Source organism: Charadrius vociferus, unplaced genomic scaffold, assembly GCF_000708025.1.
Source record: "Charadrius vociferus isolate BGI_N301 unplaced genomic scaffold, ASM70802v2 scaffold348, whole genome shotgun sequence".
Classification (NCBI taxonomy): domain Eukaryota; kingdom Metazoa; phylum Chordata; class Aves; order Charadriiformes; family Charadriidae; genus Charadrius; species Charadrius vociferus.
This window is the reverse complement of record NW_009649581.1, coordinates 153782-166114: the sequence shown is the minus strand read 5'-3', so window position 1 is coordinate 166114 and position 12333 is coordinate 153782.

Here is a 12333-nt window from a genome sequence, read left to right as displayed (position 1 = left end):
AAATGAGCAAAGCAGAGTGCGGAGAGCTACAGAACACAGGCAAACACAGCAATTTTTAAATGACACTTGAAGCTCGGACCCAGAGCTACAGCTTTTGGGCCTCACTGAATTTTTATTTGAGCACAGCAGTGGCTTTTATTACTGCTCTAACACACAGGAATGTGTTCTAGAGAGTGCACTGACAGCTATTATCCTCCTAGGTGTATCAGAGTAAGACAACCAAATGGCTTTCAGGGGCACTTGTTCGAGTGCAGTCAGTGTGTCACAACAGACAACGTATATGCAGTAAACACCATGACCTGTGTATACTATCCTGATTCTCTCACATACATAAGGGTAGAAAAACATAGCTCTTATTTTTGCTTTCATCTTACATGTTGGTTTTTCATCTGAAAAGACCCTTGTTACAGACTAGTCGTAGCACCGAGTCTGGGGATGTTCATTCCCGCTGATGTGATAAATGGACAATTCATAACAGGTCTGGTTTGAGAACCAGCAATCAATACAGGCACTAAAGTATGGTTTAGATGACCATTCTGGTTCTTATCGGTGTGCACAGACAACGATAACACAAAAACACTGATATCAGAGTATTATGTGGTTACCTCATCTCTCTTTACTAGGGGACACTGCCCTTCATCAGTGTCACCAACAAATCAATTGGTCACTTAAGAGGATGTCTGTAAGTGCTCATCTTGTCTTTTTCTTGAAATGTATTGCAACCATTTTTCCGTTAAGTTTCACATAAAAAGGATTTGCTGAAGCTGTGCAACTGGGATAAACCAAAGAACCAATTTACTGAAATAGCTTAGAAATGGTTTAATATTGCAGTGGTGTCAACAAAGCAGATTTTTAAAAATTTCCTTCTGACAACAAAGGAAAGATATCCACTCCGAAGCCACGCATAAAGGGAATCTTTTTTAAAAAGTTTTCCCACCTGTCTAAAGGGGAAAACAACATACACCTAAAGGGCTTTGAGATCTACAAATGAAAACAGCACTATTAACTCTATTTTTAAAAGTGAAGTGACAACCAATGCTATAAAATAAAAACATCTTCACTATCTTCACCTTAGCAAACCTGACAGAGATGAAAATAAACGGAAAAATAATGAAGAAATACTTACCACTTCCACAAAGTCTCAGTTTTCCTGGATTCATAGTCCTTTTGACTCCTTAAGCAAAATTTCCATTCCTACCATTGCCAATTTACGACCCACCAAAGGCATGTGCAAGGCCTGGAATATTAGCTTCAAAGCTGTAATTCCAGAGTGTCATGAGAAAGACTTACTGCATAGGTGATGTAGAACCGATATGCTTTCTGAATATCTACCAGCTATACCTCAAAGGACTAGAGCAATGGATCACAACGTCCAGCTAAAGTGTCACACTACCACTCTGCTACTCAACTGATAGCTCCCAACTCACCTCAACAGCGAGATTCCAACATAGTCTTTTTTGTACTTCCAGCACTGACTTACGGGCTTGAAGATGGAAGTTAACATCCTCTGCCTTCCACATGCATAAGGATGCACCATATCCAAGACATACGCTTCCCAGTCTACAGTTAATAACTAGATAATTTCACAGCAGGCTGTCTTTAAATGTATGTCTTCTCACACATTGTTTGACAAAGGTACTTTTGCCTTTAAGGGCAGCTTTTCCCTTCCATACCATTTTACTTGCTGCAAGTAAAAGCTTGAGCTTATATCACAACTGTAAGTTGTGGTGTTGTTAAGAGTTTTAGAAAATAGGTTCAGAAACATGTTACTAAAAGAAACATAGTCAAATAGTAAAACACCTAATTGTCATATATCTATGTAGGATTGCCCACAGAAACCTTATCACCACTGCATAACAATTTTAGGCCGGTACTGAAGACCATGAAGCACAAGCAATAACACAGTACATGTACTTGAAGACAACAAAACCAGGCATTATCACAGAATGAAATGCACATCTTGCAAAAGCACGACTGGAGTGGTCATATTAAACTCAAGTATAGCCAAAAGGATGAACTATGATATCGAAACCATAAAAATAATGGCTAGCAAAGAAATTTTCTGAAGTCACCAGATATCTAGCCTTTTATATAAGGGAAATGTGCTCTTTTAATGGTACTGTCATTACATAAGATTTCCCGCATGCACCTAATGTGAGAGAGCCCATACAACATTTATCTCTGCAATGTAACATGATCACAGTAATGGTAATCCATTCATCTTGATCACTTTTCACAGATGTCTTCTGCATCATGGAAAATGTGAACCCAGATCTGGGGATCTGTCTACCCCATAAGCATGTCTATACCTAGTTCTTCAGTCCTGATCTCAAGAGCCCACCAATTACCCAGAGTAAGACAAAACAACTCTTACTACGATTCCACATCTTTGACTGTCAAACTGCTTGTAACCACACTGTCTGCAAAGGTTGTAAGATATTTCAGCACAAGACATGGATTCTGTTGTCAGGAATGACAAAATGATCTGTATCAGGGCAGCTGAAAAGGTGTGGGTTATACTATGTGAGCTCCATCAGGTTCAATATAAACTATGAAACTGGTATTGCAGGACCTGGAAAAATACCTTTAACGTCTCAAGAGAGGAATGTAGATTCCTTTGCTGATGGGCAGTCTTTCACACCTGCCCGTACCAACAACTCATTTCTAGAAATACAGTGCCATTTAAGACACTACAATAGACAATGAGTATTGAGCAATAATCTCTAAGGGGAAAGCTGTCCAAACTGTAGCTAAAGATCTAGCACTGTTTCAACTTGGGCAGATTCTTTGTTTTCAACAACTTTTCTTTTTCTTTATTCCACAGATGTTAGCTGAAATTATCTGTCCCTTTAGAGCAATATTTTCCATGGCAGATTAAAAGTACTATGCCTTAGCAATGGCCATCAGATGTCATTGGTCAAAGTACCATTCAGATTCCACACATACAATGCAAGCACTGTAAAACAACCCAGTCTAAATCTATACTGCCAATAGGAAAGGAGAATTTATACCTGTATTTCTCTGGACTTCGGAAGAAGTTTCTCCACTTAGTGGTTATTTAGTCAACTGGAATAGCAGTGGAAGTAGAATTAAATACTCGTGATTCTTACACTCACTACAGTTTATATCATTTTCATATTTGCTCCTAACATTTCTCTACAGTTTCCTCACTACCTGGCTGGCAACAACACAACAAATGAGTTAAGGAACTAATTCGATAAAAACTGAATCTACTTTAGAAAAAGAGAAAGATTTTAATCTCTTTAAATTGGTCCTTTGATGTGGATGGTTTTCAAACCTGGGAGCTATTATAGATTGAAGGATCATGTGAAATTTTGTCCTTAGAGTAATCAAGCTCCAGTGAATCTTCTGAAGAAAACGAAGTGTTAATAATAGCACAGAGTGTAAAGCTATTATATATCAAGGGCCAAAGTCTCTAGCATAAGGAAATAAGCAGAGCATGTCTGCAAATTCAGGCAAGGTAAAGGCAAACATTTCTATTGCACATCTCTTTAAGAGAAGATAAAGAGCACTGAATCAATAAATCACTGAAAAGATTATTATTTTGTACAAGCTGAAGGTCAGGGCAGGTCATTCCCACTAAAGTAGACAGAGTTTGTTAATTTAATCCAGCAGATTTGGCAGGGAAACCAAACAGGAATTTAATCAGCAGCAGAAGGTGGTGAACATCTCTGAAAATTGAATAATCATTGTGCCAGACAGTAAACATCATTATGGAAGGAAAAAAAGGAAAGAACAAAAGTGTCCCCTTTTCACGCTGTTCATTAACATCTTCAAACAGGTAATAAATTATTTAAAACAACTGTCTCCAGAAAACAAAAACACCACATATAAGAGCAGCCGATCAATAGTTTAGCACATTTATGATGACATTAAACTTCTCTTAACTATAGCTCTTCCTTCTACTGTATTGTAATTCTTTCTTTAAAAGCTGCCTCATGAAGTAATATTGCTATTGCTGTAATAAAAAAGATTAATTTACTCTTTCATCTTATTCCAGTCCACAAAAAGACAAAAAATCAAAAGCTTTCAAATATACATTTTCCCATATTTTGCAAGAATTGCCCAAGATGATATATGGATACCTGAAGCCCTTTGGCACAGTATATGCCAGTATTTTGTTTGTTTGTGGTTTAGATTGTTTTTTCATTTTCACACTAGTGTATTTGCAATAATGCCATCAGAATTTTATTTCAGAGACTAAGTTATTTCTACCACAAAACAGTTCTCTAAATCAGTCTTTCTGTTTCTAACTACATCTAATTAAATGTTTTTCTTCCCTGTATATTTATTATAAACTCATATTATAAGAAGATAAATTCAGCCCTTAATAAGCAGAAATTCAGGTAAGCTGATGTGGTAAAATAGTTCATGTCTTCCACTGACATAAGACTTAATCCTTGTGGTTTACAAAGCAAATCCATAAAAAGGAAATACATATTCTAAATTAAAACAAAACCTTTGCCAAAGTCACTCAGATGACCCGGTACCCAGTAAAGTTATGTTAATCTGTAGAGACCTCATATTCACAGTACTTAAACTTCAGACTTCTGCAAATATAAAGAGAAAAAAAATCTGTATCTGAAAGTTTTTTGAGACAATCTTCTGTTTATACTGGAAAACTCTGTAGTCAGAATTCCAAGCTTATACATTGATATATTAATATCCATAGAGGAGAGTTAATTATTTCTCCATTTCTCCATGAAATGACATTTCAGAGTTTGCATAATATTCATTATACCCAAATTTCCAGCAATCTTTGATCAAAATCTTTATCTTCCATTTTTAGGAAAGAGAACATTTTTTGAGGTTAAAAGGAGAAAGACTGCCGTCCGTTCTACTGTGTGACTGGCAGACCTTTAGGGCCTTGCTACTTATCTTAAAAAAAACCAACTCAACATGCCCACCAAATAACTTTCTGAATCAAGGAGACACCCAGCCACAGAGTACAATATGCAGGTTTTTCACCTCAGTTAAAATGAATGTGAGACTGGTAAAATAAATACAAGATTTGTATCAAACATTTTACATTTACATTGGTAGGGTAAGAAAACTTATAAATTGTGAATGGATTCTGCTGCCCTGATCTGACACTTCTTCCATTGGTGAAAAGGAAGCCAGGAAAAGCCAGTTTGGAGGTTAAAAATTCCAGCACTTCCTTAATTTAGTGCTTATTTTCATTTGAATAACAGAAATAGTTGTGCTGTTAGTGACAAGAAATAAAACATGCTGAAATCATTTTTGACAACGCTCAAGGTGTAAATCGCCTCTTTCATCTGAAGCAATTTAAAGTACTGCAAGCATCTTCACTATTTTACCACAGAAATAAGAATTCTGTTCCACCCGTTGGCGGTATCCAACCAGCAGATAGCATACATGAAATACTACTGACATAGCCAAGGATGTGGAGACCAATTTCAAGGCACTGTTAATTCCTGCTAGCAGGATCTCCATTTCTTTAATCAACTCACTTGTGGGAACCACACTCGGCATATTGCTGTCATGCGATGTAACTTTATCTGAGGGTGCTGAGACAAACTGGGGGAATAGCAGCGTTTCACAGAGATCGGGAATGTTTCTGAGGTATTGCATTGATAATGCACTGTCTGCTTACATTTTTTTCATGTTGTATTCCAAAAAGAACCTGAAGCAGCTCTGCTGCTGGAGATGCATGGAGAAGACCATATCAGAGGCAGAAAACATTTCAAAGATGCCATCTGTCAGAGAGGATATCCCACAAATTATGTGTAGGACACATCTACATTACTGTTTCAGTTCAGATCAGGAAAGTACTTTTGAACTGAATCTCCTGACCAGTCCCACTTATTGCTCTCTCTGTCACATCTGAGAGCGGTTGTGGTCGGCATCAACTAGGCTACTTGGGCAGTTAATGAGGTCCAGTGCACAGGACCAAGCAAGGCAGCAGCAAAACCCTTAATCTCTGCGCAGTGCAGATGTCAAGTCCTCTGCACCAATTGGTCGGTCCTGCGGATTCACTCCTACTATGTTACAGCACTTGCACTCAGGGATACAGCCAGACTGCTTTGGTCTATCATCTGGGATGGGCTGGGACAGTAATCAGTGGTCTCCTTCACAAATTCTGAAACTAACTTGAAATGGTTATTTCAGGCAAAGAGCATTTCATTCAGTTGGATGGATGTACTTTATTTACCATAGTAATTTCTCCAGTGTAAACATGGTGTTAGAAAACTGTAATTTTCTAAAGAAATAAGACATCAAAAGACTATTAGATTTCACTGGAAACTGGGCACCCACCTCCTGTGGAGAAAATCTTAAGTTTATCACATGGCGAGTTCACTAAAATGTCTTTTATTACCGTTTTTGCTGTCAAAGAAAAATGCATGCAGGCAAAAAGTGCTTTACTAGCAAACTCACTGCTTGCTAGAAATTCCTGGTGATTTGATACACCGTGCTATTCACGGCTTCCCCTTAACAGTGGTAATTGAGTTAGGCCTTTCTATTACAAAATGCAAAGGCAACTGCAAACTTGGCTCCAAGAGTATCTCCTATTAATACGAACAGTTTAAGATGTATGGCATTGCAAAAACAGTATCTGTCAGGGTAGACAGCACCCACTAGGCATTTACACTTCTATTGCTATGTAAACATTTGTCAATTCAGTGCTGTACTTCTTTCTATTTGCTGAGAAAACCTTCCAGGTAAAAATGGATACTTCAAATTTTCAATAAAGGCTTTGACTTAGAAAGTCTTAAGAGATGGTGTATAAGACTATTACCTAATCACGCAAAGGTCAAACAGAACAGCAAGACTCAAATTTTGCAGAATTTATAAATGTTTGGTCCTTCAATTAATTTCTTTTTTAGATCTGATGGTGCTCTCTTACCTCTGTTCTAAGAAACTATTTTAGAAAGTTCGTTTCATTGGTTCAGTTTCACAAAACTCCAAAGCTACATTTTGTTCCTGAAGTAAAATATTGCAAAAATAAAGCTCTTTTAAAACTATTTTAGAGATAAATGATTCATATCTGATGAGCTGTGAAAAACTGGAAAGTTACAAAGGAAAAAAGGGGGATGTAATGAATTTAACAGAAATGCCACATGGTTCTTTTTTAATGATGCTGATATTTTAATCCTAGAACAAGTGTTTGCAAGGATCCAAATGTTGGCTTAGAAACAAAAACCTGCTAATTATTTTGCTTTTAAAAGAATACCTTTGATCTCTCAATAGATCTTTTTAAAAGAAATCACCTGAATATCAATAAATCATAGATTTTTAAAAATACTGTGATCATACAAACATTTTTGAGATGTGGATCACAGCCAATAAAACAATCTCTTCATTTTACCTTGTGGGTTACAGTTCTTTTACAGCATTCTGCACCTTTATGTATTTTCTCCCAATATGTTTTGCTGAAGACTTCTAAGGTTTTGCTCATGAAAATGAATTTGAGTACTGGGTCACCTCTGCATCTAATAGCACACAGCATAGCAAAAAGCTAACGCAGTCCATGGGGATTAAAAGCTCAATGGAAAAAAATCACCTTAGTGAGTTTTAAAGTAATATCCCCTAGAAAACAGGCATAATATAAGCAGTGACTGTGCAAACTCTTACTTGCTTCACCTCTTGGAAAGAATGCCTTCAGAGTTACTCTGAATCCATCAGTACTGGGCCTTTCCTATTCATTTTCTGGAGAGAGAATTATTTACTGATTTTGGTACATACTACTTCCAGCTGAGTGAGAAGAAAAGTCTATGGATTTGCTTGTATTTCTGTTCTGCAAAACCCGGAAAAACTATAGTGTAAAAATTATTTGATTGCCCTTTCTCCTTTGAATAAATGATAAAAGGCTGCTATCCTGCTTCAACTTCCAAAAACAGAACAAGAGCAATCTCAGAACCTGGGTCTTATTCAGGGAATAATCCAGACGGATTATCTTTACTTTCATTATTCTAGAGCACGGAAAAGTTTGCCAGGATATCACACAGTGCAAAGAAATGTAGAGATTATGCCCTGGATTTCAGACAAAGGGGAAGAAGGATGTCAAGTTGAATTTTCAGCTATCTTTTTTAAGATTATGCATATTCTGTGGACAAATCTGTTTAAACACATTAAAAGAATTATTTTATATAGGTGATAGATTTTCAGAAAAGGTTAGCCCTAGGAGAGGATCCTGTAGAAAAGGTCCTCCTGCCAGTTTAAATCATCACAGCATAAACAAGGGACACATCAAGGAATATTTTCTTTAACTTTTCTCCCAGACCCTTAACTCAGTTCCTCGGGGCGTACTTTTCCTTGAGGTCTACGTAAAAAGGCACTAAAAGGTGATCTATATAGTATCTTGCTCCATAGGTAGGAACTTAAAGGAGTTTTCCATGTGGACAGTAGTTTGTGTCTTTGGAATGGCATTGTGTGCCCTCTTGCTGTCTTCAAGGCATGTCGATCTTACCTTCTTGAATATTGTGTAACAAAATTTACAAATAAAAAGAAAACAAGAACTTGCAAAAAGCTAAGTTAGGCTTACGCATAAAAATAAATAACAAGAAAAACTCTGCTCGAAATGCACCTAAGAGAATAGAGCACAACAAATGTCTTGTTAACCTCTGATTATACGACTAAACCTACTGAAAACAGGCAAACACTTGCAAGGTGTATCTTTCAAGTTGTTATGAGTGGTACCACTTCCCATTATTTAGTTGTTTCCAAAGGTTTAGAGATGATCTTCCTACTAAAATAACACAGCCTATGTGTCATATATGAACTACTGAATGAGTTAGAGTAACATCTACTTGTCCTGATCTCATAAAGTTCCCTAGTGATCGACAAAATCAAATCTTTTCTCTGTTTCTGTCTAAAGGAAACGATGAACTACTGAGATCAGTTGGCCTTTCATGTTAGATTGTTCACTCTATAGTTTAGTCTACAGGCTTAATCACGTGAACAAAAAGGCAACCTTAAAAGGTTTTGAAAAACATTTTAGCCTCTCGCAGAATGTAATGTTAAAGTACAGATAAAGTGTTAAAGTGTGGAAGCCCTATTAAGACAATACACAATTTTGATTTTGCGTATATCCTTAGCTGTTCTACAGAACATTGAATTCAATTTAAAACCAAACATGAAAAGCATGAATTAATTAAGCAATATATTACATTAACACAGATACTTCTGATACTATTTCTTAGCCTTTTATGGTAGAATGAGCATTTCCCTGAATTAATGTACACTGTTAATAACAGTATTTAGAAGAAATATGTTGAAAGATATAACACTTCCTTTGAAGCAGCCAGGTAAAATGAACAGTTATGCTAATTATATCATCTAAAGGGTCTACTAATCACGTGGGTTGTGTCCCCGTTTCCACTGTGGAATTTTAAGCAAAATACAGGATTTGTTTAGGAACTGGGAAAAATTATTTTCAAGTTGAGAAACAGCCTTTTTAATCCTGCTTATTTTATGACAGATTTTGCTCAATGTCTGTAAAATGGAGACCTTCCCACAATTACCTTCCAATACTACTGGCAGGATGCACAAACGGTGTACAGGATTTCTCAAGATTATGAGTGTATGCCTCTAAATTAGTTTCTGCTTTTAATACACAAGAGAGAAGTCTGAATTCAGAAGGTGTTACCTTACTCCTAAATATGGCAAGTCCAGTGAAGCTGCAGTTTCAATCTTTAACACAATTTAGTTGTGCAGAAACAACTGCATGGCAGCACTCAGTGACAGAAATTTTATACTGCAGAACTTCTTGAATTTTGGTCCTTTTTTACTGGAAGCAAGATGGCTACAAACTGGATAAAAGGGAAGTGGGATGATAATATATGTTGCGAAAAATATTCACTGGTCATATTAAATGCAGCTGGGACACCTAGAGTTCCTTGGGAGTGATATGACACACAGCCTTTACACTTCAACACCTCTGTTTTATTAGAAATATTTGCACTATAACAGAAGGAAAATGGAAGGAAAGAACAACTGTGAATAGATGAACAAGAAGAAATGGAGCCACCAAAGAAATGGAAATTATGAAATATGGAAACAAATTGAAGGACGTCACAAAAGCTGTGGTTATTGCACTCTGTAAGTGAGTACAGTTATGAAAATAGTCTTCGCTATGAAAGGCCTCTCAATTTGCCTCCCAATCATTCTTCTGAGCTGTGCCTACGTGGAAAAACAAATCTTTACTGAATACAGTCTTCGGAGCTCAATGTGCACCCACTTCTGCCTGCTTTGCCATTGGGTCCCAGATCCTACAGGGTCCTTTACTCCAATGTCCTTTATAACACTCTGCAACTGAAAACTTGCCTTTCTTCTCATAATCTTTCTTTGATTTCTGATTGCTTTCCCATATTATTGCTTTGATTAATCATTTTCAATGACCAGTCACCATTTGCTAGTGCAGACAACCAGCTCATTTAACCAACTGTTAACATGCTGATTCCCTCTTTCATTTTCTACCCAGTTTACTGCCATATACAATATTTAATGAAGCTCAGCATTCCTTGATAGATAGCTTTTCAATTTCCTTTCAACTTAACAAGCAGCACTTCAAAGCCTTCCTTTGAACCTGGAGAGGTGGCTACACCCAAACCTTTTTGCATACCTTAGGAGAGAGTTATAAAACACATTTTCACTGCAGAAGGCTTTCTTCTTAGCTTGTGCTGTGAACAACTCTTCTCTATGTCTATCAGCTGTTATATTAATTGTGCTCCCTACCTTTGTCTGAAACGTTGTTTATTCCAGGCTTAGTTTATCTACTTATGTAATTTACACCTGATGTATATGCAATTAGGACTGTATTCTTGATTCTAGATCCTAAAGTGGCTATTATTATACTTTGTTCAGTTACACTGTGGACAGCTGGAAATGTTTGTACACAGCATATCTCTCTCTGAAGACTTATTTGCTTCATCCTTCTCACCTAAACTACTTCTTATCCCAATAGCAGGAAACTGGGATATAATATGAATATGGCAGAAATGTTCAGAACAACTCCAGGACATTTTATGGAAGAGGTCAACATGGAAGCACATCCAGTGTCTCTTCTAAAGAAAAGAGTGATCCAGTTTTCTGTACCCACCTGCACAACTCAGGTGTGCAAGCAGTGGAGACAATTTCTGTTTCTGAACAGCAGTTTCACAGAGAGACCTAACAGGGGACAAAATCTCAGCTGTAGCTCTCTCTCTAGTGTTCTCTACCAGCTGTCTTCAACAACTCCCACATGTGCTGTATTATAAACCCAAGGGACATGACAGCCCTCATTTCCTATGGAAGCAACTTAAGGACCTTAAAAGGCACTTGAATTCCATTCCAATATCTGATTTTGCAGCTTGGGAGCACTGGGTGGCACAAACCACATGTCCTCTCCTGTGCATTTACTTACTGAATGCTAATGGGAGCAGGCATGGAACTGAAAAATGAAGAGAGGTAGGCATCCTGCAGAACTGACATCAGAACTATCTCCACTTACCTATATGTTTTTAGCAACAGATTAGCACAAGATGTATCTATCTCAAACCACTTGAATTGTAAGAGGATTTCATTTTAAAAGATAAGATAAAAAACACTAGTTTTGATCTTGCAAGAGTATACTTCAATCCAATGCCGTTTCTTTTAAACTATTTAATGAGTGAATGGAACCTAGTGATTTTCTGAACCTAGCAAAAATTCGTGTTCAACTTAGTGTTCCTCCTGAAGCTTTTCACACATGGGAGCGCAGCCATGTACCACACCCAAAACAGCATAAGCAAAGACAATAGTATCCCTGTACAGCAATCGAGCTATTGGTCATACAGACCAAAAAAGATTATTTGAAATAAGACAGAATCTGAAAAAAGTGTTTGTGTGTGTGTGTTATTCACCAGGTTATACAGGTGTCACCTTGCTCAGTATTCTATGAGTGCTCACTGGTATCCATTTCTAAAAGGCTCATAGGCGGAAAATGCTTGATTTCCTATGAAACAGTGTTGTTATGATACACCCATGATAATATCACAGTGCACTGTAAATTATCACTCACCAGGTTTCATAACTTCTGCTTCTGCCATAATTGACAATATTTGGGAATATTATTTTTCATTTCAATCTAGATTTTCTCATCCAATTCCAATATAATCATCTTTTCTCTTTTAACAACCCTATTACTTGTTTTCTAGCATAAACTTCATGAATGACAATTGAAGGGTATAAAATGCTGCAACAATTTTATGCTGTCATTTGCTATAATTTCACTGGGCCTACAGCTTCTCTGCAACTTCCTTCTTACTTACAGTCTGTACTTCCTGCAAACTTCTTAGTACAAGATAATGGAAAATTTTCCTGGATAATGCCAGA